General features: G+C 43.4%; 1 long non-coding RNA gene across 2 annotated transcripts; it reads left to right on the top strand.

Annotated features, from left to right (window-relative positions):
- The first annotated feature begins 1,031 nt into the window (after positions 1-1,031).
- Positions 1,032-17,087, top strand: LOC148148003 (uncharacterized). 2 transcript variants are annotated; one of them, XR_015759282.1, is made up of 3 exons: positions 1,032-1,120; positions 1,823-1,939; positions 15,127-17,087. It is a non-coding gene; the product is annotated as an uncharacterized LOC148148003 (long non-coding RNA). The 2 variants fall into 2 exon arrangements; XR_015759281.1 differs by lacking the exon at positions 15,127-17,087 and adding an exon at positions 12,585-13,582.
- Positions 17,088-27,366: the final 10,279 nt, after the last annotated feature.

Here is a 27,366-nt window from a genome sequence, read left to right as displayed (position 1 = left end):
TGTACAAGATGATTAGGGGGTTAGATAGGGTCGACAGTATGAACCTTTTCCCGCGTATTGAGTCGGGTATTACAAGGGGGCATAGCTTTAAATTAAGGGGGGGTAGATATAGGACTGATGTTAGGGGTAGGTTCTTCACTCAGCGAGTCGTTAGTTCATGGAATGCCCTGCCAGTAACAGTGGTGGACTCTCCCTCTTTATGGGCATTTAAGAGGGCATTGGATAGGTATATGGAGGATAGTGGGTTAGTGTAGTTTAGGTGGGCTTGATCGGCGCAACATCGAGGGCCCAAGGGCCTGTACTGCGCTGTATTCTTCTATGTTCTATGTTCTATCACAAGGCATCGACTCTAACTTCCCTTGTCCCTTAGCCTGCTGAGTCGCGCCTGAATCAACTCCGCAATTGGGAGGAAGGGGCGGAACAGGAAGACCAAGCAGCGGCCGGTCGTCTAACCAGAGTGAGTGAGGAACGGGGCCAAAGCATTCTCGGGGAGTGAACGCTTCAGGATTGGTCAGAAAGCAAACTATTTTGCAGGATTGATCATTCTCACTACATAGCGGAGCATTAAACCTTTCCCATGAATCAATGTGAGATTTCTAAGAAATAGTTGAGATGTAAATCTGATAACGTACATAAAGGAGATTTAAACAATCCTTAGATAAACACATCGGTGATTTTTCAATAGTGTAGGGGACGAGCTGAGAATAATTCACAGGTCGGTTTACACAACTCGAGTAAGAAACTTATTTTCAAACTCTCAGAACGATTGGTAATTTACATACCTGGCCGGTATGGTTAAATTGGACCGAATAATGTATTTACATACTAACCATCTCAATGTCTGTAACTCGACAGAGCAATTGTTAATGACTAATATTTCACCCATGATCCTTTGCAGTATGAATATTCTCTATAAACTCACTGATACTCTCAGACGCACGCGCAGTGTGGTTTCTATATGGAGCATGCGCAGTGTCACATTGGTCGCGATAGAGAGAGACATGGAGCTGCTTTCTCCGGCAGCGGCGGGGATCGGTTTCAGAGAGCGGTGATCAGAGCTGGTGTGTGGCAGCCTCGCAGGGAGAAAGGAGCGGAGAGAATTCACAAATCCCGGATAAAGGTTAAATATAACTCGGAAAAGACCCTCCAGGCCCGTGTAAGGAGGCGGCGGTCTCTGATCAGGGAAGCGGCTCAGGGTCGCTTGTTTGAGGGAAGTGGGAGCGGAGGGCCGCCATCTTGAGAAGGTCAAGGTGCAGGAGGGCGGGGCTCTCGGGGTCTGTAGAACAATCAGAGGAAAGGGAAGACCCATTGTTATTGATTAATCCCACGAACACAGCGTCACTGGGCGGTCCCGCAGGAATATCCTCTCTCAGTCCCGCTGGGATGGTTCACCCAGTCAGAACCAGCAGCTCTCCTCCTCTCTCAGCTCCCCTTCTGTCCTTCCTGCAGCATCTGTCCCCTGGGACATTGAGCTGCCTGTCCTGTCCCTCCCTCAGCTGGTGTTTCTGTAATACCTGTGATATCCCAGTCCCATCTTAGATTATTTCACTAAAGACAGGAATGCACCCGATGGATTTTTCTTAACATCAGCAATTGTTTAATATTCACTTGCAGGTTTTTAATTACATCTTTTTGAAGCATTTAATTCACATTCAATCATTTGCAATGGCTGGATTTAAACCTGTGTCCAGAGAACATTTACTGAGTTTCTGGTGGAGACTGGAATTTTCCAGATCTCTGTGGGCTCACTGCCATTCTACATGTGTAACCCTCACAGCATCAGTCTAATTTCCCATTCTGCTTATTTATGTGTCTTCTACAGGTACTCAAGGAGTTCCTGACTCAATAGACTTGCCAACTGCTGGTTGGGACAATGGTTGGTCAGCCAGAGAGACGAAGGTCAGGGAGGTCGGGAGCCTTTAAAAAATCTTGCTGCCAGGTAAGATCACTCACAGTGCACAGAGCAGAGAGCAATGAGAGGGCTCCAAATATCATCTAACAAGACATGACATAGACATAGTGCTGGAGGGGGAGGACAGTAGAGGCACACCCCAGGCTCAGTCTCCACCCCTACTTTAAGTTTTGTTGTACTGAGACAGCATCGGGAGTTCCCAGTTTTCATTCCAGGCGTGTGCTGTCTTGATGACCACCAGGACAACAGAGGGCAATGCAGGCCTCACATGAGAGAGTGGTAATGCTGCCTGTGATCTTTCTGTTCTCTATTCCCTCTCCAACATTGTATCTATGGGTCATCTTGTGGACCAGTGTCTTCAATCATTCTAACTCCTATAACAGTTCCTATCTCTGTCATCTCCTCCCCTATTACCAATTAATTGACATATTTGAAACCTCCAGTCCAGACGACCGTCCATATCGCTGTAACTTGCTTCAGTCACTACAACATACCTTGTCTCGATAGTCTCCTCCTCCAACAACTGGAGACATCGAGTCTGTTTCTGTGCAGCATGACTCTTTGTTTGAGGTTTCCTAAACGGAATGAGTTGCATTTGCCTGTGTTTGGCCTATTACTCCTTCCAATCTTCTCCTCTCCATGTACCTGCCCAAGTATCTTTTCAATGTTGTAATTGTACTTGTTTTTACCATTTCCTCTGGCAGTCCATTCTGTCTATGCACCATCCTCTATGGAAAATGTTGCCCCTCAGCTCCCTCTTTAAATCCTTGCTCTCTCACCTCACGTTTATGCCTCTAGCTTTGGACTCACCTACCCTTGGCTTTTCACCTTACTTAGGCCCTACATGGTTTCATAAACCTTTATAAGGCTACCCTCCCATGGCCTCCTCTGCCCAGGAGAAATATTGACGACAATGTTACAAATATCTCCAACTCATGTACTCAATGCTCTGACCAATGAAGACAAGTGTGCCAAATGCTGCTTTCCCCACCCTGTCACCCTGTGATGCCATTCCAAAACAGTGTAACTGCACCCCTTGGTCTCTCTCTGTTCGACAACACTGTCCAGGGCCCGACCATTAACTGCATTAGTCCTCCCTGGTTTGTCTTAACTAAATCCAACACCTGAATTAAATTCCATCTTTCATTCCTTGGCCCACTGGCCCAGTTGATTAACATCCCCTTCGATAACTATATTCCCTGCCCACTCTTCCACTAATTTTGGTATCCGCAAACATACCAACAGTGACTCCTATATTTTTACCCAGATCCTCTGTATAAATGATGCACATCAGTGGCCCCAGCACCAATCCTTACAGCACACTGCTGGTCAGAGTCCTCCAGTCTGAACAACAACCCTCTACCTCCTCCTATCAAACCCGTTGTGTATCCAGTTGGCTTGCTCTCCCTGATCCCATGTGATCTAACCTTACTAACCAGTGTACCTTGCTCAACCCTGTCAAAGGCCTTGCTGAACCCAGAAACAACATCTATTGCTTTGCCTTCATCTATCTTCTTAGTCACGTCTTCAACGAACTCAGTCAAGTTTGTGATACATGTTTTCCCGCGCACAAAACCACTCTAACTGTCTGTAATCAGTCCTGTCTTTCCAAATGCATGTAAATCCTACATCTCAGCATGATCTCCAACAACTTACCCATCCTTGATTTCTGCCTCCTCAGTCTGCAGTTCCTTGGCTTCCTCTTGCAGTCTTTCTTAAATAAGGCCACAACATTATTTTCATAGTCAGACAGTCATACAGCACGGAAACTAACTGTTCGGTTGATGCCGATCATAATCTTAAACTAACCTCGTCCCTCCTGCCTGTTCCTGGATCACATCCCTTCAAACCTTTCCTATTCCTGTACTAATATTTCAAGCTTTGTAATTGTACCCCTTCCTTGGGAATTTCATTCCACACACAAAACACACTCTGTAACAGTTTGCTCCTTATGTTTTCTGATTTTAAATCTCTCCCTTCTAACCTTAAGAAATGTAGCCCCTAGTTCTAAAATGACCTGCTGTTGGGAAAAAGACAAGTCACATTAACTCTATCTATACCCCTCATTATTTTATAGACTTCTATACGCTCACCTCTCAACCTCCAGGCTCAAGTGAAAAATGTCCCAAACTATACAACCTTCCTTTATAACTGAAACCTTCTATACCCATCACCATCCCGGTAAATGTGATCTGAACCCTCTCCAGCTTAATATCCTTCCTATAATTGGGCAGAGTATTCCAGAACAGGCCTTACCAATGTCCTGTACAATTTACACACGACTTCCCAAACTCCTAAACTCGAATGACTGAGCAATGAAAGCAAGTACCATTTATAACCATCCTGTCTCTCCTTGTGGCAAACTTCAAAGATCTATGTACCTGAACCCCAAGGCGTACAACACTACTGAAGACACTACCATTAATTGTGAAAGCTCGACCCTTGTTTGTTGTAACCTAAATGCATTACCTCGCATTTACCCGAATTGAACTCCATCTGCAGTTTTTCAGCCATTCACTCATTTCATCAAGATCCCTTTGTAATCTCAGAAAACCTCCATCACTGCCCAGAATGCCACAAATATCACTGCTCAGGCCTCTACAATTTCTTCCCCAGCTTCCCACAATGTTCTGATATACACTTGATCAGGTCCTGGGGATTTATCTACCTCTATGTTTTAAAACTTCCAACACCGCCTCTTCTATAATGTGGACTCATTTCAAGACATGGAGTCATCGAAATGTACAACACGGAAACTCACCCTTTGGTCCATCTCCTCCATGACGTTTTTCATCCCATTTGCCAGAACTTTGCCAATATCCCTCTAAAATCCTGCTATTTATATACACATCCAGATGCCTGCTAAATATACATCTGTCAGCCTCCACCATTTCTTCTGGCAGCTTATATCATACATATCCCAGCTGTCCCTTTGGTCCCTACTAAATCTTTTCCTCTCACCTTAAAGCTATGTCTTGTAGGTTTGGACCCCCCCCCCCCCCCCCCCCCCACCCATGACCAGAGAAAAGTCCTTATCTATTGACCCCATGCTCATCATGATTTTAAGAAACCTTTATACGATAACTCCTCAGCATCCCATGTTAAAGTGAAAATAATCCCAGTCTATTCAGCTTTTCCCTGTAGCGCAAACCTGCCAATCCTGGCAACATTCTTATTCGTTTCTTCTGAACCTTTTCAAGTTCCACAACATCCTTCCGATGGCATTGAGACCAGTATTGCACACAATATTCCAATAGTGGTCTGGCCAAACAATGTTTAGTTCCCTGAGCGCCCCAGGCCCCAGGCCTTACTATGTTTAAATGGCAAGTCTGTTGAGTTTTAAGCAACGATTACCCCCCAAAAGTTTGATACTGGGAGATTCAGTGATGGTAACACCATTGAATGGCATGGGGCAGGTTAGATTGTATTTTATTTGTGATGGTCATAGTCTGGCATTTGTTTGGCATCAATATTACTTGCCACTTGTCAGCCTGGATACTGTCCAGATCTTGTTGCATTTGGACATGGACTATTTCAGTATCTGAGGAGCCACAAATGTTGCTGAACATTGTGAAATCATTGGCGAACATCCCCACTTCTGGCCTTATAATGGAGAAAAGGTAAATGATGAAGCGGCTGAAGATGTTTTGGCCTCGGCCACTGCTCTGAGGTACTCCTGCAGAGATGCCCTGGAGCTGAGTTGACTGGCCTTCATCAACCTCGGCCATCTTCCTACATATTCCTGAAGAAGGGCTTATGCCCGAAACGTCGATTCTCCTGCTCCTTTCATGCTGCCTGACATGCTGCGCTTTTCCAGCAACACATTTTTAAGCATCTTCCTCCGTGTCAGGTATGATTCTAACCAGCGAGGAGATGGCACGATACCTACTGATTCCAGTTTTGTTTAGGCCCGTTGATGCCACATTTGGTCGAAAACAGCCTTGTTTGAAAGGGCTGTCACTCTCACCCCACCTCTGGAATTCGGCTCTTTTGTCCATGTTTGAACGAAAGTAATGAGACCAGGAGCTGAGTGGCCTTGGTGGAACCCCAACTGGGCATTCTTGACCATGTTTCTGCTGAGCAGGTGCTGCTTGAAAGCACCGACACCTTCCATCCATCACTTTACTGATGATCGAAAGTAGACTGATGGGTTGTTAATTGGCCGGATTGGATTTGTTCTGCTTTTTATGTGTAGGAGATACTTGGAGTAATTTTCCACATAATCGGTTCAATGTTGTTGCTGTAACGTTACTGGAATAGCTTGGCTCAGACAGTGACAAGTTCTGGAGCACAAGTTTTCAGTACTATTGCCAGAATGTTGTCAGCATTTGTACCTTTTGGAGTATTCATTGTCTCTGTTTCTGGATATCGTGTCGAGTGAATGAAATTGGTTGATGACTGGTAACTGAATTGCTGAAGACCACTGGAGGAGGCCGAGATGGATCATCCACTCAGCATTTCTGACTGAAGATTGTTGCGAATGCATCAACTTTATCTTTTACGCTGAAGGGCTAGGCTTTTCCATCATTTAGGATGGGGATACCTGTGGAATCTCTTCCTCCATTGACTTGTTTAATTGTCCCTAACTATTCTCGATTAGATGTGGAAGGACTGCAGAGCTCAGATCTGTTCTATTGCTTGTGGGATCACTTAGCTCTGTCTATCACTTACTGCTTATGCTGTTTGGCACACACGTTGTCCTGGTTGGTGGCTTGACCAGGCTGACACCTCATTTTCAGGTGTGCATGGTGCTGCTCCTCCCTCATGCACACTCTATTGAACCACGGTTGATCCTCTGGCTTCATGGTAATAGTTGAAAGGAGGATATGCTAGGCTTGTGCAGGAGTATAATCCTGTTGATATTGATGACCCGCAACACGTGATGGAAATCCAGGTTTGAGCTGCTGGATATGTTCGAAGTTTGTCACATTTAGCACGGTGAAAATGCCACTCAAAATGTTGGAGGTTATTCTCAATGTGAGGGTGGGACTTTGTCTCCACAATGGCTATGCGGTGGTCATTCTTATCGACACTGTCATGGACAGATACTCCTGCAACTGGCAATTTGTAAGGATGTGGTCAAGTATGTGTTTCCCTCTATTTGGTTACTTCACCGCCGGTCGAACTGTTATATCCTTTCGGATCCGACAAGCTTAATCAGTAATGCTGCTGCAGAGTCACTCTTAGTGGTGGACATTGAAATTCCCCACCCAGAGTACACTTTGCGTCCTTGCCACCCTCAGTGCTTCCTCCAAGTATTGTTCAGCATGGAGGAGTACTGATTCATCAGTTGAGAGAGGCTATTACATGGTAATCAGCAGGAGGTTTCCTTTCCCATGTTTAAACTAATGCCATGAGACTTCATGGGATACAGAGTCACTGTTGAGGAATCCCAGAGCAATTCCCTTCCAACTGTATCCCACTGTGCCACCACTTCTGCTGTGTCTGTCCTGCTGGTGAGACAGGAGATAACCCGGGAAAATGATGGGGTGTCTGGGACATAGTCATAGTCACTGAATCATATCTTACAATGTCAGGCTGTTGCTTCACGAGTCTGTTTATTTCTATTCTCTGTTTCCTGCCAGCTGTCCCATCCTAGAAACATGTCCATATATTCGCCCCAATCCACTCAGATTTGATTTTACAAACTGGGCTTGGAGCTTTACCAAAACATCTCTAAAAATCCAAATGTTTTACATCCATTGCTTCTCTTTCATTTGTCTCTCAGTCTGTTTGTCAAACATAATTCCCATTTCATAAATCTATGTTAGTGTTGTCTATGATCATTACTTTCAGTCCCGATAATTTCTCCTAAAACATTTACTTACTATGTTCTAAGTTCCATTTGCTCTATCATGTTCCCAACCCAGACTTGGTTTTCCTTGTATTGTTAGAAAGTTCTGTAAAGACAGAACTGAAGTAGTGGCTTCATAGTTCTACCATTTCCCGGTTCCCCAATCCCCATTCTCTGTTTTCATATTGTAAGGAAGCTGCTCTTGTTTTCTCATACTTCTCACATTGACATGATTTAGCAATCTATTACAGTTCACTCTTATAACCCTTGTGAATATACTCTTCAGAAAATCATCGATTCTTGCCTTGATAATTGACCTTCCACACCATACACTCACAGGGGCATAGACTCTGTGCCAACAGAAGTACAGCACGATCTATATTAGTCCCACTTTCCTACAGCAGGCCAATAGCCTGGAATGTTATGACACTTCTAAGTGGTCGTCTAAGCACTTTTGAACGTTTGCGTGGTTACCCATGATAACTCCACTCTCAGGAAATACATTCCAGACCGCAACACCTTCTGGGTTAAACAAAATCTTTTAGTCCTCTCTGTACCTCAAACATTTCACTATAAAAGTGTGCTCTCTTGTTCTTGACCATCAAATTAAAAGGAACAGCTGCTGTCTATCTTCTGTGTCCATGTCCCTCGTTATCTTATCCTTCTGAATCACATTCCCCTCAGTCTTTCTTGCTCCAAAGTAAACAACCCGAGCTTTTCCAGCTTCTCTCCATAGGTGATATGCTCCATCCCAGGGCAAATCCTGGTGAATCTCCTCTGGACCCCCTCCACTACAATCACATCCTTCCTGTAACGTGGCTCACAGAACTACATACAGTATTCCATCTTTGCCTAATCAAAGCCCTGTATAGCTCTTATAATCTCCGCCCTGGTTCATAAACCCAAGGTCCAATTCTTTACTCGTCAATTCATTATCCTGGTCAGTCACATTCAGGAATGTGTCGAGAAGCACGCTCTGAGCGTTCTAGTGTGCTCCCATTCATTGAGTCCTCCCCTGTCTGGTTCCTTCCTCCAAAGTGCACCGCCTCATGTTTATCAGAATTACATTCCATCTACCACTGATCCATCCATCTAACGATTCCATCTGCATCTTCCTGTAACATCAGGCCTTCCTCCTCACTGCCAATCAACTGCACAATCTTTGTATCAAACGCAAATTTACTTATCACAACTCCCACCTCCTCTACCTACCCCCTCCAGATTCACATCTACACCATTTATGAATACCACAAACAATAAGGGATACCACTCTGATGCCGAAGGTACATCAGGGACACAGGTCTCCAGTCACACAAACAGCTTTCTCCCACCACCCTCTGCCTCCTGACACTAAGACAACTTTCGTTGTAACTTGTCAAGTTATCCATGATACTGAGATTTTAAGTTATGTTCCAGTTTCCCATGTGGAACTTTGTCAAAGTCCTTGCTGCAAAACTAAATAAGCGACGTCCTCAAACTAATTCAATCAAATCCATTCGATGTGACTTCCCTCTGATAAAGTCATGATGATTATCCCTGAGCAAACCTTGCGAATCTGCTTGGAGTTCAATTTTCTCCTTCCCTATTTTCTCCAGTAGTTTCCCTAACAGTGATCTAATACTCACTGGTTGCTAGTTCCCTAGTCTATCTCTACCACTGGTACTGCGAAGTGGAACCGCATGAGCCGTTCTCTAGAATTCTGGCCCTGTGGTCAAATTCGAATTAAAATTTTCAGTCAGAGTCTTTCCTTCCTTGACCCCGAGAGCAGCCTGTGATACAACTCATCCAGACCTGGGGATTGGTCCAATTTCATAAGGGAAAAAGCCTCAGATCCCTGCTCGTATTTTACATCAATCTGTTCAAGAGCTTTCCAGTCCATCTTCTCGAATTCTGTTCCTGCCTCTTCCATCTCCCAACTAAAAGAGATATGAAGGTTTCATGTAACAATCTATCAATGTTCACCAGCTTCACACACAGATTGTCCGCTTTGGTTTCTAATGGACACTAACTATTTGCTGATTATTCTGTTCTCCTTGATCGTGTATAATATCGTGGGAATTCTCCCTAATCTCGCATGTTATTCAGTCCCCTCAATGTTTCTAAGTTTCTCTACAATGACCTCTAATCTTTTGAAACTCGAGATCACAGGCTGAGTTTCCCCATCAGACAATCTTGCGATCTTAGGGATTAATCTGGATAATACCTTTTGCAGTTCCTCTGTAATCAGTATATTCTTCCTTAGATTGGAGCTCCAAACGGTACGCAATACTTTAAGCTTAGTCTCACGAACAGTCTATGCAACTGGTGCACAACACCTTCTATATTGCAATTACATTTACATGAATGTAAACCTAATTTTACTGTCCCATTGGCATATGTTCTTCCCAATAGCTTTCGTTTTAACTAATTCGTATGAGCTTACTGTGTGAGTTCTTAACAAAATGCTCCTGAATATCCAACTATACGTTATCCATTTGTTCTTCATTGCCTATGTCCACAAGATTCATCTTCAAACCATTCCAAAAATTTTTGCGACTTATGGTATTCTTTTCATTGATGCATTATCATACTCTCCAGTTTTGCCATTACCTTCTATATATCTAGTAGCACGCTCTTTGTAACTAAGCCCAACAGACACTCGAGCGCGGATGACAAGTTATCTAGCCTGTAGTTCACCGCTCTCCATCTTCATCCTTTCTTCAACTGTTGGATAATATTTATAACCTTCACCATATCCAGATTGGCTAAATGACTTTCAGTAATGTGCAGGAAAATAACATGAAAATCCGCATATCCAATCAATATGTCTATTGCTGCTTCATCTGAAATACTTGTATGAAGGACACCTGGTCTGTCAGATTTATCAATACTCAATCCAGCTGTCTTTTAAAAGACCACCTCATCACTAAGAGTGATCTTAGATTTTACTTGCACAAGTCCCATTGTCTCTTGGTATTTGTGGGAGAATTTCTGAATATTCTTTCTTGAAGATGGACACAAAAAAAACTGTTTCTTTTCCCTGCAATTTCTCTGTTGTCTACAATAAATGATCCTGTCTGCACACTCACTGTCCCACATTTGACCTTGTTTTTGTTTTGGTTTCATACATTGACAGAAGCTTTTTAGCAGTCTTTACGTTTTACTTTTGTTTGCATGCTTTACTTTTTCTGATTTTCTTCTTTTTCTTGTTCACCCTTTGCTGGGATTTACATTTTTCTGGCTTACTACAACACTTGGCATTTTTCTAAGCTGCCTCCTTTGATCTAATAGGTAGATGAAGGTGGGGCTGATGGGATGGAAGGTGGACACATAGGAACGTTCAAAAGGGTGGTGCTGAGTTGGAAGGTTGGACTGGGGTAAGGTGGGGTTTAAGGAAATAGGGAAATTGGTGAAATCCACATTGACCCCTGTGGCTGGACGGTCCCAAGGCAGAAGATGAGGCTTTCTGCCTCCAGGCTTCTGGTGGTTAAGGAGTGGCGATGGAGCAGGCCCACAACCCTCATGTTCTTGGTACAGTGGGAACGGTAGTTAAAGTGATCAGCCACAAGACGGTGGAATTGGTCAATGTGGCTGTTCCAGCGATGTTCTCTGAAATGATCCACAAGTTGGCGTCCTGTCTCGCCAAGGTAGAGAAGACCACATTGGGTTTAAGAATGCAGTAGATGAGGCGTTCTGTCTCCCTTCATCACCTATCACTTTCAACCCCACCTTCACCTACCTATCGCATTCCCTGCTACCTCGCCCCTGCCACACCCTCTTCTCATTTATCTCTCAGCCCGCTTGGCCCATAAGCCTCATTCTGAAATGCTTCTGCCCAAAACATCGATTCTCCTGCTCCTGGTATGCTGCCTGACTGTGCTTTTCCAGCACCGCATTCTTCGAATCTGATCTCCAGCATCTGTAGTCCACACTTCCTTCCAACACCTTCATGGCTTGTATGACTCAGGTTTATAACGGTTACTTCAAATAAAACAAAAATTGTCGTGTACTCAAACAGCATAAAAGAAAACCAATGCATTGTGGTCACTGTTCCCAAAATGTCCTTTACAGCAAAGTTTTCAATTAGCTCTTCTGATCACCCGACACCAATTGCTAAATAACCTGATCTCGAGCTCGGTGCGGACATAATGTTAATGCAAACCATCTCACACGTGCTCATGAAATCCATTTTTCCCAGCATTAGCATTTAGTTGGGCTAGATATAATGTCAACAGTACATTATTACTGCGGTATCCACAAACGTGTATATCTCATTTCCTGTTTTATAACATGCCCAACATATGTATTGCAGCTTTCACTTTGATATATAACTCCCATCAATGTTTCCTTCTCCTTGCTATTTCTGTGCTCCACCTTATTAGATTCTGTAGAATCTGGGCGACGTGGGCTCAGGAAAAATTAATGTTAGGGATCATCTCGCCACATCATTTATGCCCTTCTTAAGCGTCATTGTGACATTTTCTCCAGATCTCCTGTTATGGTGGTGGAGTAGAGAGGGATAATGATGTTTCAACAATGCTGTGTATTTCCCCAGCCAGCTGAGAATGTTCTAACCTGGGTGGGAACCTTAAAGCAGGCTGGTAAAGTGTTGCTGCTGCTGTACAGGGTCTTAGTGAGATCAAATCTGGAGTAGTGTGTACAGATTTAAACTCGTCACTGAGGAAAGGATATTTCTGCTTTGGAAGCAGCTCAGAGATGGTTCCCTCAACTGATTCCTGTCATGTATGCGTTAACCTATAAGGAAAGGATGATCAGGTTGAGTTTAGAAGAATGAAAGATGATCATATTTGTACATCGATCACCGGAAGGAGTCAGCAATACAAGCCAATTACACAATAAATGGAGTAATCCATACCACGTTTCCACCTTGTTTCACAGGAACAGCAGACGGATATTCATGCCTTCGACTCTTTTACACCAGAACAGGACAAGGATATTCAGACATGAAGTCTGATGTAAGATTAAAGGAGGAGGCCAATCAGCCCCTCGAGTCAAAACACTGGAGCCAGAGTAGGCCATGCTGCACCAGTATCCTGTTACACAGCAACAGAATCAGTCCATTCAGCCTCCTCAAGTCTGTAATACAAGAACTGAGGCCACACAGTGACTGGACATTTGTTCCTCTGGGATAACAGGAGGTCATTCAGCCCCTCCGATTCTTTATTGGTGGATTGGATAAGGATACAAAGTATTGGAGAGATTTTTTGATAAGAAAGTTGGAGATAATTCAGATTCGTGTCTGTTGTGTGAGAACTGGAGAAGACCAATCACTCCCTCAGTCCCATCTCAGGGATGCATGACGAGACCGTTCAGTATCTCCAGCCTGTTATGGAAGAATATGTGAAGACCCATCATCCCCTCAAAATGTTACACAGCAACAAGAAGATTCCATTATCCCCCAACCTCTAACACATCAACCAGAGGAGGTCATTCTGGCCATAGAGATGAGAATATCGGAAAACCAGAAAGACGTCAGCCCATCGATTTTGTACACCAGCAGGATGATGAGTCCATTCAGCCATACATTCTCTGACACAGCAATTGGAGCAGATCGCTTAAAAATGTGGGCCCTCTAAACAGGAATTCAAAGAAAACGTAAAGATTTTCAAAAAGGAAGAACTTATAATAACTGTTCCCATTAGGGAGTAAAACGTAACGATAAAACTATTGCAATTTACGGCAAATTATTAGAATCCGTTGTTGAGGATATTTGCAAAGTTAAACCACAATCCATCAGAATCAACACGGTTTTACGAAGGATAAACCGAGTATGAATTGTTTGCTTGAATTACTTAAGGATGTGCCAAACAAGGTGGACAGTAGGATTCCTGGAGATGGAATTTATCTGGTCTTCCTGGAGGCATTGGATATGTCGCTTCTCCAAAGAGTAAGTGGTAAGATCAGACAACATGGGTTAAGGAGTAATTTATTAGCTTGAGTGGAGGATTGGTTAACCAACAAAATGCAGTCAGATGGAATAAATGTGTCATTTTCTTTTGGCAAATGCAACTTGTGTGGTGCCATAGATTTCAGTACTCATGCCTCAACTATTTGCGTTTGATATTATTACTCGGTTGCCGGGATAGAAAATACTATTTTCAGATGACTCTAACATTGGTGAGAAATTACTTCGGAATGAAGATGGAAGAGATATAAAAATAAATATGGATAGGTTGGGCAAATGGCCCAAAAGTTGGCAATGAAAATTAAATTGGATAAATATGGGGTTTTTCAAGGTGGCCAGCGTAATAGAAAGGCAAATTATTACATAAATGGAGAGAAACTTTAAAGTGCTTTGGAACAGAGGGATATGGGTGTCCGCATGCATATCACAGAAAACCTGCATGTGCGTACTGCAAGTAACGAGAAATGCAAGCATAATTTCAGTGATTATTTGAAAAATGACAGAGTAGAAAGGTAGGGTGTGTTGCTGTAACTATGCAAGGCATTCGCGAGGCTGCAACCGGAGTGCAGTTTGGGTGCGCTGACTTGTGGAAGGATGCAATTGCATTGGAGGCAATTCAGAAGAGGTTCATTAGATTGATCCAGAGATTAACCGTTTGTCTAATGAAGAGAAATTGAGCAGTTTAGGCCTATATTCTCAAGTTTATAAGAATGAAAGGAGATCTCATTGAGGTCTACAAAAAGTTAAGAGTAACTGAAAACGTAAACGTGGAGTGGATATTTTTTCATGTGGTGCAATCTACAGCAAGAGACCAGAGTTTTAGAATTGAGAGAGAGCAGGAAAGTGGAACAGAGGCAGCAATGACGTCAGCCATGGTTGTATTCAATGGCAGAGCAGAGATGACATCAGTCATGATTGTATTCAATGGTGGAGCAGAGATGACATCAGCCATAATTCTATTCAATGGCAGGGCAGAGATGACATCAACCATGATTGTATTCAATGGTGGAGCAGAAATGACATCAGCCATGAATTTATTCAATGGCAGAGCAGAGATGACATCAGCCATGATTGTATTCAATGGTGGAGCAGAGATGACACCAGCAATGATTGTATTCAATGGTGGAGCAGGCTCGAGCGGCTGAATAGCCGACTGATGCTCCTCGTTCTTATTCAGCCCTTCGACTGTGTTACATAGGAAAGTGCGAGGACTGGTTATCAAACAGGAAGCAGCCATTCCGGATAAATCAGTCTTAATCAGTTGGACAGGTCGTAAACTGTTGAGTCATATAGCGACCAATGCTGGGTCCTCAACTATTTACAATCTATATCAATGATCAGTGGGATGGAACAGATGTACTGATACTGAGTTTGGTGATGTCGCTGTGTTAAGGAAGAGATTACATTATCAAGAGAGTATGGAGAGTCTGCAAATAGATACAGAGTGGTAAAAGCAATGGATAATCATTTGGCAGATAGATTATAACATGATATAACCTGTCATTTCATTTACAGGAATAATGGAAGGCAGTATGTTACTGAAATGGAGAGGGATTACAGGAATTAATGAGACTGTGGACTGGGGGGTTCACGCAGACCCGTTCAAACATGGGAGGTTTTGCTCCATCCCTGATCGTCTGCTCCTTGATGCTCCAAGTGACCCAATTGCTCTCCGTATACATGAATATTTCGATGTAGTTCGTTGGTGGTGGGATTAAGTGCATCAAGGGGATGGCCTTTATCCAAGATACATCCATTCCTTTCTACATGGAGACCCGAAGACGACGTGAATGGCTGCCTGCTTCTGAATGAAGGAACTGTGGCTGCTTTCAGGACAGTGGGTATTCATCAACATGATGTACTGTGCATGGACACACTGTAATATTAATAGAGAGAGAGAGAGAGCTCCTTCAGTTCCTCTACCTCTCCCTTTATTGGTACGTGGTTTGTGTCTAAACATTTTCACGACATGTTTCATCTGTACAGGACATTGGTTTGGCCACTTTTGTAATATTGCCTTTAACTCTGATCTCCCTGCTGTCGGAAGGGCGTTGTCAAACTTGAAAGGGTACAGAAGAGATTTAAAATAATGTTGCAGGTGTTCGAGGGTTAGAGTTACAGGGAGAGTTTGAATAGGCTGGGACCAATTTCAAGTGTTGAGGCTGACGGGTGATCTTAAAGAGGTTTATAAAATCATGAGGGGCATAGATAAGGTAAACAGTCAATGTCTGTTCCCAGGATAGGCGAGTCCAAAATAAGAAGACAAAGGTTTAAGGTGAGAGGGGAAAGATTTAAAAAGGGAGATGTGGCACAACATTTTCACACAGAGACCGCTGTCAAAAAAGGTGGTGGAGGCTATTACATTTACACCATTTAAAAGGCATTTGAACGGATACATGCTTGGGAAGTGTTTAGAGGGAGATGTGCCAAGTGCTGGCAAGGGGGACGAGATTTATTTAAGATATTTGGTCGGTATGGACGATCAGACCGAAAGGTATTTTTCCGAGCTGTGAATCTCTGAGACGCTATTGCCTCTTGAGTGTATGACACAGAGACTGAAGGAGGCTATTCAGCTTCTGAATTCTGTCAGTCAGCTTGTTTGCTCAATTGCTGAGAGTAAAATACAAAAATACATCATTCAAATTTTGATGGTGTTTTACAGAAACAGGAGAAAGGCTTTTAGTCAGGAGAAGCTGTCAGGAATGTGAAGAGTCCATTAAGAACCCCAAGTCCATTCCACAGGAGCGGCAGGTGAGCACAGAGATATTGGAGCCTGTTACTCAGTAGCAGGAGGGGGACATCTACTATCGCAAACCTTGGATCAGGAGGCAGTCACTCAGCTGCCCAAGATTGGGACACAGGAACAGGACGCAGTCTGCTTGAGACTGGGGCACAGGGAAAGGAGGGAGTCACTCAGAGCTCGAAACTGGGGCACAGGAAATCTGGATGTTAGTGAGGCCCCAGCAAACTGTTATGCAGGAGATGACTCACTCCCGACCAGTATGGGAGACTGGGAGAGAAGGGGAGTTTGCTTGGAACAAACAGAAATATATGAATTAGTTGCATTGGTGGTCCATTCAATCCTGCCCCACCATTCACAAAGACCACGGCTGATCTGATGGTGATTCCCTCATTCCATTTTACGGAGACTCCACTCTCTGCATCCTCTGCTCCGTTTGTTGGTCATTTTGCACACTCAGATGCTGCAACAACACTCACCGTGACTCACCCAGAAGGATGGGTCTAACAGGAGGAGTCAGGATTTGACGGGTCCAATCACAAGAATGAAAACACAAAATAAAGGTATTGTTAGATGTTTAGTTCTATCACATTCTCAATCCAACTCACATAACCAGCCCATCCATTACATATTCAGGATGGAGCACAGTGTAGATGCGGCTAGTGTACAGCTGTATGCAACCCAACAATATCCAGAGTTAAACTCTGTGCAGCCCACAACAATGCTTGATCTATAATCCTGGGGAGCTGCGCAGTCCGCACTGGTTCAGTCATATATTAGATTAGATTACTTTACTTAGATTACTTTACAGTGTGGAAACAGGCCCTTTGGCCCAACAAGTCCACACCAACCCGCCGAAGCGCACACCACCCATACCCCTACATTTACCCCTTACCTAACATAACGGACAATTTAACATGGCCAATTCACCTAACCTGCACATCTTTGTGTGCTGTGGGAGGAAACCGGAGCTCCCGGAAGAAACCCACGCAGACACGGGGAGAATGTGCAAACTCCACACAGTCAGTCGCCTGCGGCGGGAATTGAACCCGGGTCTCTGGCGCTGCGAGGCAGCAGTGCTAACCACTGTGCCACCGTGCCGCCCAGCCTATTGCATATAAACCCAGCCTATTGCATTGTTCGCTAACACTGTATTAGATCACTGCCCAGTGTGGGGAAAAATGTAACCAATGCTGGAAGTGACAGGATGTGCAGTTCCCATCCATTTACAGCTCCATGTATCCACTGTACCTTGACAAGCGGTGCTACGAATGTGAAAATCACTGCGAGGAATAGATGTAAATGGACACAATTTAAATACCAATAGTTCTGTTAAAGGCGCATATCACTCTAGTATTTAATGATGAAATAACTGAGATAATATCCAATGAGGTTTTCTGAACTGGGCAAAGAAGTAAGAGCGGAATGGTGATGTTATAGTGGTTGCAGTATAAGCCTCTAAATAATCAATGGGAATTAGAGGAATAAATATGCAGGGAGACTGGCTAGACTTGCAGGAGCAATAGGGTTGCCATAATAGGTGATTTTAATTTTCCTAACATAGACTGGGACTTCCAGATGGTTAAGAACTTAGATAGAACGTAATTCGTTAAGTTGTGTTCAGGATAGTTTCCACAAACAATATATAGAGGGTCCTACTGGGGAAGGGACAAACTCGACCTACTTTTGGGAAATAGGGTAGGATAGGTGACGGAGGTAAAGTGGGGGAGAATTTTGGGAAAAGTGACTAGAGCTGTATTAATTTTAAAATAGTTATGGTACGGACAAAATTGGTCCACGGATTCAAGTTCTAAGTTGGGGCAAGGCGTATTTTGTTGAAATTAGACAGGGGATTGCAGGGGATGATTGGAGTAGTTTGTTTCCAGGTAAAAGGATCCCCAGCAAGGGGGCGGGCTTCAAAAATGAGATAGCTCTATATGTTCCTGTGATGGTGAAGGGAAGGTGAGACTGGAAGAGAGAACCCTGGATGACAAGAGATATTGAGGCTCTGACCAGCAAAAAAGGAGGCGTGGCTCAGGTACAGGCAGCTGGGACCAAGGGAATCCCTGGATGTACACAGGGGATACAGGAATTGAGTGAAGAAGGAAATCAGCAAGGCGAAAAGTGGGTATGAGATAGCCTTGGCTGAGCAGATTGGTGTGAATCCAAATTCAGTATAGTTAAGAAAAAGAACAACTAGAGAGAGAATAGGACGTCTTAAAATAAAAAAAATAGGCACGCATGTGTAAAACCTCACGAGAAGGGTGAGGTCCTCAATTTCCCCTCTGTGTTTATCATGAAGAAAGACATGAAGACTTGTGACCTTTGGGAGGTTAATTGTCATATCTTGGTACAGTCCATATCACTAATGGTACTAATGGACATATTAGAATGCTTAAAGTCAGATTAACCTCTTGATCCTGATCAGACATATGCAAGAGGCAAGAGAAGACAGTTCAGGGGCCAAGGACCCGGAAGACTGGGCGATAACAAATGTGCCCTTATTCAAGAAGTGCTGAAAAGAAAAGACTGGGAAATAGAGACCCGTAAGCTTCACATCTGTTTTCGGTAAACCACTTGAGAAGGTTCTGAGTGATAAGATGTGCATGTATTTGGAAAGACAGAGTTTGACTTGGAGCAGTCAGCATAGCTTTGTGCGTGGCAGATCATGCCTTAAAAATTTTGTTAGAGTTGTTGAGGAAGTGACCAGAAAGGTTGACAAGGGCAGGGTGGTGGACATAGTCTATGTGGATTTCAGTAAGGCCTTTGATAAGGTTCCACATGGTAGGCCGCCCTGGAAGGTTAGATGGCATGGACTCTAATGTAAACAGGCAAATTGGCGACACAATTGGTTTGATGTGTTGAAACAAATGGCCATGTTGGAGGTATGCTTGTCGGACTGGAGGCCTGTGACTAGTGAAGTGCCTCAGTGGTCGATCATGGGCCCATTGCTGTTTGTTAACTACATCAATGGTTTAGACCAGAGTGCACAGCGCAAGATTAGTACGTTTGCAGATGACTCTAAATTAGGAAGCATCATTTACAGTGAGGAACATTATCAGAAATGGCAGCAGTACCTTGATAAGCGAGTGGGCTGAGAAATAGCAAATGGCGTTTAATAAAGATAAGTGTGACGTCTTGCATTTTAGAAAGTCAAATACAGGTAGGAGTTTAATGATGAATGACAGAGTCTTAAGGCGTGTAGTTGAACAAAAGGACATTGGAGATCAGGTGCACGGTTGTCTGAAATTTGAGTCGCAGATATACAGGACAGTGAAGAAGGCTGTTGGCACACTGGCCTACATCAGGGCATTGAGTATAGAAGTTGGGACATTATGTTGCAGTTGTACAGGATGTTGGTAAGGCTGCAGTTGGAGTATTGTGTTCAGTTTTGTTCACCTTGCTCTAGAAATGAAATTATTGAACAAGAAAGAATGTAGAAGAAATTTACAAAGATGTTTCCTGGGTTAAAGGCTCTAAGTTATAGGCAGAGGTTGGACAGGTTAGAACTTATTTCCTTACAGCGCAGGAAACTGAGGGGTTCTTATAGAAGTGTAACTCTTATAAAATCACGAGAGGGGTGCATGGGGTGAATATTTCAATTTTTTTCCCAAGGTTGGGAAATCGAGGACTAGAGAACACCCATGAATGTTTGGAAAGGAAAAAAATATATAAAAAGGAACCTGAGGGGCAACAATTTTACACAGAGCGTGGTACGCATATGGACTGAGCTGCCAGTGGAAGTGGTTGAGGTGGGTACAATAACAACATTGAAAAGGCATTTGGACAAATACACAGATAGGAAAGGATGAGAGGGATACAGAAGAAGGGCAGCGAAATGGGGTGAGTGTGGATGGGCATTTTGGTTGCCGTGGACCAGCTGGGACAAATGGTCAGTCATACTGGCAGTCTCATGCAGTATGACTGTAAATGAGTGTGTTTTGCAGTGGAGTCGGGGGGGGAGACTGAGAAAAAATGTCATGAAGGATATGTTCACAGGTTTCAGAATGCTAAAATGAAGACATTTCGATAGTATCATTCAACACGGGTCAATATTATGAAGAATTATGAGTGAAAGGGATATTTCTGTGAGTTCAGGCGATGGAGAGTTTTGGATGAGCATTTGTTCTGCAGCTTTGTAACTGGGAGTGAGGAAAGCAGAGTCTTCGCCTCACTGGGCTGATTCAAACAAAAAACTGTCTCAGTGACAATTTCATTAAGTGTGACAGAGGGGTTGTATGCACGAGGCTGAGCTAGTTTCCTGGTGTTATCTTACCAAACGCATCTCATTAACTACCCACCCCACTCCATATTGTCCCTCCCATACAATACCAGCCCGATTCTCCCACCCATCATGACTGGAGGTATTCACAGTCGCCTGGATGCCCCTGGATATTCTGTGATTCCTGGCAATGATGCCATCTCTAAAAGGCCAACTGTCACACGGTTGAACTTTCTCAGTTTGGAGCTGTCCTGCACAGTTTACCCGAGCATGGCAGCTAAGGGGAAATTACACCACGGTTTGTCGACAGCAGCACGGAGGTCTTGGTGGATGGGCTAGTACAGAGGGGGACCATTCTCTTCCCAGAGGGATCACACCACCAGACCCACTGAGCCTGGTCTGAGCTCACCACCCAGCTCAGTGCAGTATCTTCGGTCTGAAGAAATGCCCAGCAATACAGGACAAGCATCAATAACCTTGCCCCCTTTGTCAGGATAAGGGTCACCATATTCTCTCTGCTCCCTCACACTCACTGCATATCTGTTATAGCACCTTCTCCCGATCAAGGTTCATGCTCCACCACTCTCACTACTGCATGCATCATCTTCCCTCTCTTTCTCTCTTGCATTTCTAATGCCCCCCACACAGTTATAGAATATTCTGGAGAATGCCAATTATGGAATGTTACAGATAATGTTCCAACTTGTTCCCAATTTCAGGAAAACGGCTGTGCCCCAGTGTGTAACAAGTAAGAGGATGGAGTAGAGAAATATGTTTTACAAATCACACACAATTAAAATCCATCATGAGGCCATTCAGTAATTCATTACGTTCGGTGATGATCTGATGGTTTTCTCAGCTCCATGTCACAGGAGCTTTCATTCATTCAACCACCAGCTTCCTGTTACCGAGCAGACAATTCTCAGGCATTTTTTACCCCGGGTTTCTTCCAGCTTGCGTTCAGAAAGCATTTCGTATGGAAAGGGAATCTCCGAACAATATATATCATCTTCTTTATAAATTCATGCAACAGTCAGCATGCTTTCCACAGGCCAATCAAAAACATGCACTTATTTTCTGGTTATCGATATCTAATCACAATTAGTCATTATGGTTATTTCGCTTGTCTCCCCTTATTGTATTCAGCCAAAGACACCTTCCAAACACTTGTCTCAATATAAAATACAATTTCTAGCAGAGAACGTTTTTATCCTCAGCCGTTATCATGACCGTTATATCAAATATACATTTTTCCTTGTCATGAAAGCTTATCTTGCCCCTTGACTGATTCTGTGTGCAACAGTTCCACAGTCTCCCACTCAATTGGCTGGATGGTTGCTTTGTGATGCAGAGGGAGGACACCAGCGCAGATTCAATTCCTCACACTGACAGAGGTTACCACGAAGGGGATGCTCTCTCAAACTCACCCCATCACCCATGTGGTGACCGTCAGCATAAACCAGCATGAGTGGTCTCTCTAATGAGAGTTCTTTGGGTCTCTATTCTATCAATGTTAGCATTTTAATTTTTTTTAACAAATGTTTTATTGAAGAAGAATTTTTTTATTATTATATAAAACCAATAACAAAACAACTTAAATAACTGGAAAAAAAACATTCTTGTGCATGTACATGCAAAGCAAGTTAAAATCGCTAAACGGACAGAAGAAAAAAAACCCCCAATAAATAATAAATAAATAATACGGTTCAGCATAACAAAGTGATAGCTCTCGTTCTTCAAGAGCATTAATTGATACACATTCATATGTTCATAATTCTTCAATTTGATTCATTAGACAATATCATCATGACTAAATAAATGCCTCTTTTAAAGTGGCAGATAAGCCTGTATCGCGGTAATCCAAAAAGGGTTGCCATATCTTATTTCAATCTGTGCTTTTTGGTGCACCATATACTGGTGAGAAAGTCCAAAGGGATATTTTCCATGACGAGTTTACAACTACCCAACAGACCCAGGGGGTTTTCAGACATCCAACACAACAGAATATTTTTCCTAGTACAGGAAGTATGGGGGAGATACTAAACGAGTATTTTGTATCAGTATTTACTGTTGAAAAGATATGGAAGATGTAAAATGTAGGGAAATAAATGGTGACACCTTTGCAAACTGTCCATATTACAGAGGGGAAAGTGTTGGATGTCTTGAAACGGGTCCCCAGTACCTGATCAGATGTACCCTAGAACTCTGTGGGAAGCTCGAGAAGTGATTGCTGGGACTCTTGCTGAGAGATTTGTAATATGGATAGTCACAGGTGAGGTGCTGGAAGACTGGACGTTGGCTAACGTGGCGCCACTGTTTAAGAAGGGCGGTTAAGACAAGCCAGGGAACTATAGAGCAGTGAGCCTGGCGTTGGTGGTGGGCAAGTTGTTGGAGGGAATCCTGAACGACAGGATGTGCATGTATTTGGAAAGGCAAGGACTGATTAGGGATAATCAACATGGTTTTGTGCGTGAGAAATCATGTCTCACCAACTTGATTGCGTTTTTTTGAGGAAGTAACAAAGAGGGCAGAGGGGCAGATGTGACATATCGGGACTTCAGTAAGGATTTTGATGAGGTTCTCCATGGTTAGATTAGATCTCATGGAATACATGGAGAACTAGCCACTTGGATACAGAACTGGCTCAAAGGTAGAAGACAGAGGGTGGTGATGGACGGTTGTTTTTCAGATCGGAGGCCTGTGACCAGTGCAGTGCCAGAAGGATCGGTGTTGGATTCACTACTTTTTGTCATTGACATAAATGATTTAGATGCGAGCATAAGAGGTGCAGTTAGTAAGTTTGGAGGTGTAGTGTGCAGAGAAGAGGGTCATCTCAGATTACAACGGGATCTTGACCAAATGGCAAAATGGGCTGAGAAGTGGCAGATGGAGTTTAATTCAGATAAATGTGAGGTGCTGCACTTTTGGAAAGCAAGGTTTAGCCGGACTTATACATTTAATGGTAAGGTCGCAGGGAGTGTTGCTGAACAAAGAGACCTTGGAGTGTAGGTTCATAGCTCCTTGAAAGTGGAATCGCAGGTAGATAGGATAGTGAAGAAATCATTTGGTATGCTTTCCTTTATTGGTCAGAGTATAGATTACAGGAGTTGAAAGATCATGTTGTGGCTGTACAGGACATTGGCTCAGCCACTGTTGGAATATTGCGTGTAATTCTCATCTCCTTCCTATCGGAAAGATGTTGTGAAACTTGAAAGGGTTCAGGAAAGACTTACAAGGATGTTGCCAGTGTTGGAGAATTTGAGCTTTCGAAATAGGCTGAACAGGCTGGGGCTGTTTTCCCTGGAGCGTCGGAGGTGGAGGGGTGACCTTATAGAGGTTTACAAAATTATGAGCGGCATGGATAGGGTAAATAGGTACCTGGGGTCGGGGAGTACAGAACGAGAGGGCATAGTTTTAGGGTGAGAGGAGAAAGATATAAAAGAGACCTACGTGGCAACTATTTCACACAGAGGATGGTGCGTGTGTGGAATGAGTTGCCAGGTGGAGTGAGGGAGGCTAATTCAGGTGCAATATTTTAGAGGAATTTGGATGGGTAAATGAAAAGGAAGAGTTTGGAGGAATATGGGCTGGGTGCTGGCAGGTGGGACTAGATTGGTTTGGGATATGTGATCGGCAAGGATGGGTCGTACTGAAGTGTATTGTTCCATGCTTTACATCTCCATGACTCTATGATTCTATGACTTATATTAACCTCTGATTTTTGGTGAACCATTCTGGTGAGAAAGTCCAAAGGGATATTCTCCATGATGAGCTTACAAAGACACAACTCCCCGGGGAGTTTTCAGACATCCAGCACAACAGAATATTTTTCCAAGCACAGAAAGTAAGGATATTTTTTTTCCCATGTGCATCTGCGTAATATACTCTGGGCAGGCCCAGGAAAAGAGAAACCGGGTCCATCTCCAATTCGGTCCCCAAGACCAACTCTACCACACCTAAAACAGTGATCCAACATATACAAAGCCTGCAGCAGGACCACATGCAATGAGTAAGAGTGTCTGTAGTCATTATGCATTTAGGGCATGCTGAAGATAATCCCACTTTGAATTTTGAGAGGAAATCTGGTGTCAGATAGTCCCTATGAAGAATTTTCAACTGCATGGAATGGGCCGTATTACAGATCAAAATCCTTTGAGCTTTCTCACAAATATTCTCCCATGTCTGTGAAGAGATCTAAACCCCCAACTCTCTCGCACAGACGTCACGAAGCTGCACAGTCTTGTCTGAGGGGACACTATCCAACTAATGATTAAGGGTACTGACAGAGAGGGTATTCTGAACAGTAAGAATCCACTTCTCTATATCGGATCTATAAGTGTCTGTTAAAAGTAATTTTTAAATCAAATCTCTCGTGTGAAAGAAAACCCAGAAGAAGTCTCTACTAGGTTGCCCATACTTACGAGTTATTTGATCAAATGATATCATTGTTTCTCCCTCAAGTAGCACGTGGTGGCTCAGTGGTTTGCACTGCTGACTCACAGCACCAGGGTTTGGTTCCAGCCTTGTGTGACTGGTTGTGTGGACTTAGTATATTGTCAACTGTGACTGCATAGGTTTTATCCCACAGTCACATTGACGTGCAGGTTAGATGAATTTGCCATTGCTAAATTGCTCATAGGTTTGCAGGATCTGTAAGTTGGGGCATTAATCAGGGTAAATTTAGTATGGTAGGGGAATGGGTATGGGTGGCTTACTCTTCAGAGGATCTAAGTGGACTTTTGGGGCCCAAGGATCTGTTTCCACACTGTAGGGATTCTACTAATTCTAAATCACCCAAGCAAGGTACCTCCTTCGCTGCCCACAGTTTAAACCTGGAATCCATTATCCCCGGTTGACAACACGGTAGACCAATTATAAGGATAAGAAACATGATTTTGGCTATATTGTCCTCAACGTGACGCATTGTCCTTCATTCTTTAACAGTATTGATCATCATTAGTTTATGACAATACTCCATAAACGTTGTCATTTTATCTAAGAAAACAGAATAATAAGGGTTCACTTTTTCTGGGAGAACTCAATGTCTAGCCAAATTGATGCTGAGATCTCAGCGGCCCAGGCACTCAAACATGATGAGAGAAAACTTAATTGATTGCTTTTAATCGGGGAAATCAACTCCTCACAATCTGTGGGGCAGTTGCAATTTTGTTATCTCGATAAAGAATCACTTATGGTGCCAAATAAAAGAGCTAAACCAGCCATTCTTTCCCTAAAAAGCATCTTAGATTAATTACTTACAGTGTGGAAACAGGACCTTTGGCACAACAATTCCACACCGACCCACCGAAGCGCAATTCAGCCAGACCCATTCCCCTACATTTACCCCGTCACCTAACATTATGGGCAATTTAGCACGACCAATTCACCTAACCTGCACATTTTTGGACTATGGGAGGAAACCCATACAGACACGAGGAAAATGTACAAACTCCACGCAGTCAGTCGCCTGAGTCGGGAAGTGAATTCGGGTCATTAGCGCTGTGAGGCAGCAGTGCTAACCACTGTGCCACCGTGCCGCTACATGCGTTATTTGTTTGGGAAATATCAAAGAAAGCATTCACACGGGGTATAGGAAATGAGGAAGGACATTTATTTTAATATCAATTATCCAACCTAGCCAGGATATTGGAAATGACTCCCATCTTTGAATGTCTTGTTTAATTTTGTCAAACAAATGGACAAAGTTCACGTTAAATAAATGATCAAAGACGAATGCAATGAATATACTGAAATAGGGAAACCACCTCAGTGACCATTTAAAAGGAAACCAGGATTTGCCCTCAGTATCAGGTATTTCCCTAAGACCTCCCATAGGCATGGCCTCCAACTTTGTAAAATTAATCTTATCGCCAGAAAGGCAAAAAGTGAATTAATGCATTGCATCACGTGAACTACCGAAATTGTGGGATTTGACAAAAACATAAGACCCTCATCTGCATACAATGAAATCTTACGTGACTTTTATCCCACTTCTGGGGCAGATATGTTGGCGTACCTACGGATGGCCTCCGCCAATGGCTCAATCACCAACGTAACCAACAATGGCAAAAGGTGTCAACCTTTGCGGCTGCCTGGAGAAATATTAATATTTCTGGTTGGCACACCATTAGTGACAACCGCAGCCAGAGGATCGCGGTAAAGGAACCTCACCCACTTGATAAAAACCTTGCAAAGACCAAACCATTCTAATGTACAGAAGAGATCCGGGCACTCAACCCAATCAAATGCCTTCTCTCATCTCAAGAGATCAATAATCCCTGGACAGATTGTTGTTGACACTCTTGGATCATATTGAGTAAATTCTTAACATTGTAGGAATATCTACGGCCCTTTATAAAGCCTGTTTGGTCCTCTTTGGCAACGGAAGGCAGCAAAGATTCCAGCCTGAATGCACGGGTTTCAGATAGGATTTTGTAACCAACATTTTAAAATGAGATTGGTGTGTAAGAAGCACAATCCTCCAGGGTCTTCCTTTCTTCAGCATCAGAAAGATATGAGCCTCTCTTAAGGATGGAGGGAGGGGTTCGTGACTGTATGAGTGACGGAACGTGTTAAACATCAGCCCTGACAATAGGTTTATAAATTATTTATAAATTTAACGAGGAAATCCGTCAGGAACGTGCGCCTTTCCATTGTGAAGCTGCTTCACACCTTCCTGCGCTGACAATGGTGCATTAAGGCACAACACCTATTCAGGGGTTACTCCTGGAAGACTCAGGTTCTTGAAAAATGACTCCATCTTTATCCATCTATCCTTAAAATGTTCAGTCTG

This window comes from Chiloscyllium plagiosum, unplaced genomic scaffold (genome assembly GCF_037043375.1).
Source record: "Chiloscyllium plagiosum isolate Xiang-an unplaced genomic scaffold, Cpla_swu_hap1 HiC_scaffold_14, whole genome shotgun sequence".
Lineage (NCBI taxonomy): Eukaryota > Metazoa > Chordata > Chondrichthyes > Orectolobiformes > Hemiscylliidae > Chiloscyllium > Chiloscyllium plagiosum.
The sequence above is the reverse complement of the archived record's forward strand: the minus strand, read 5'-3'. Positions and strand labels throughout refer to the sequence as shown.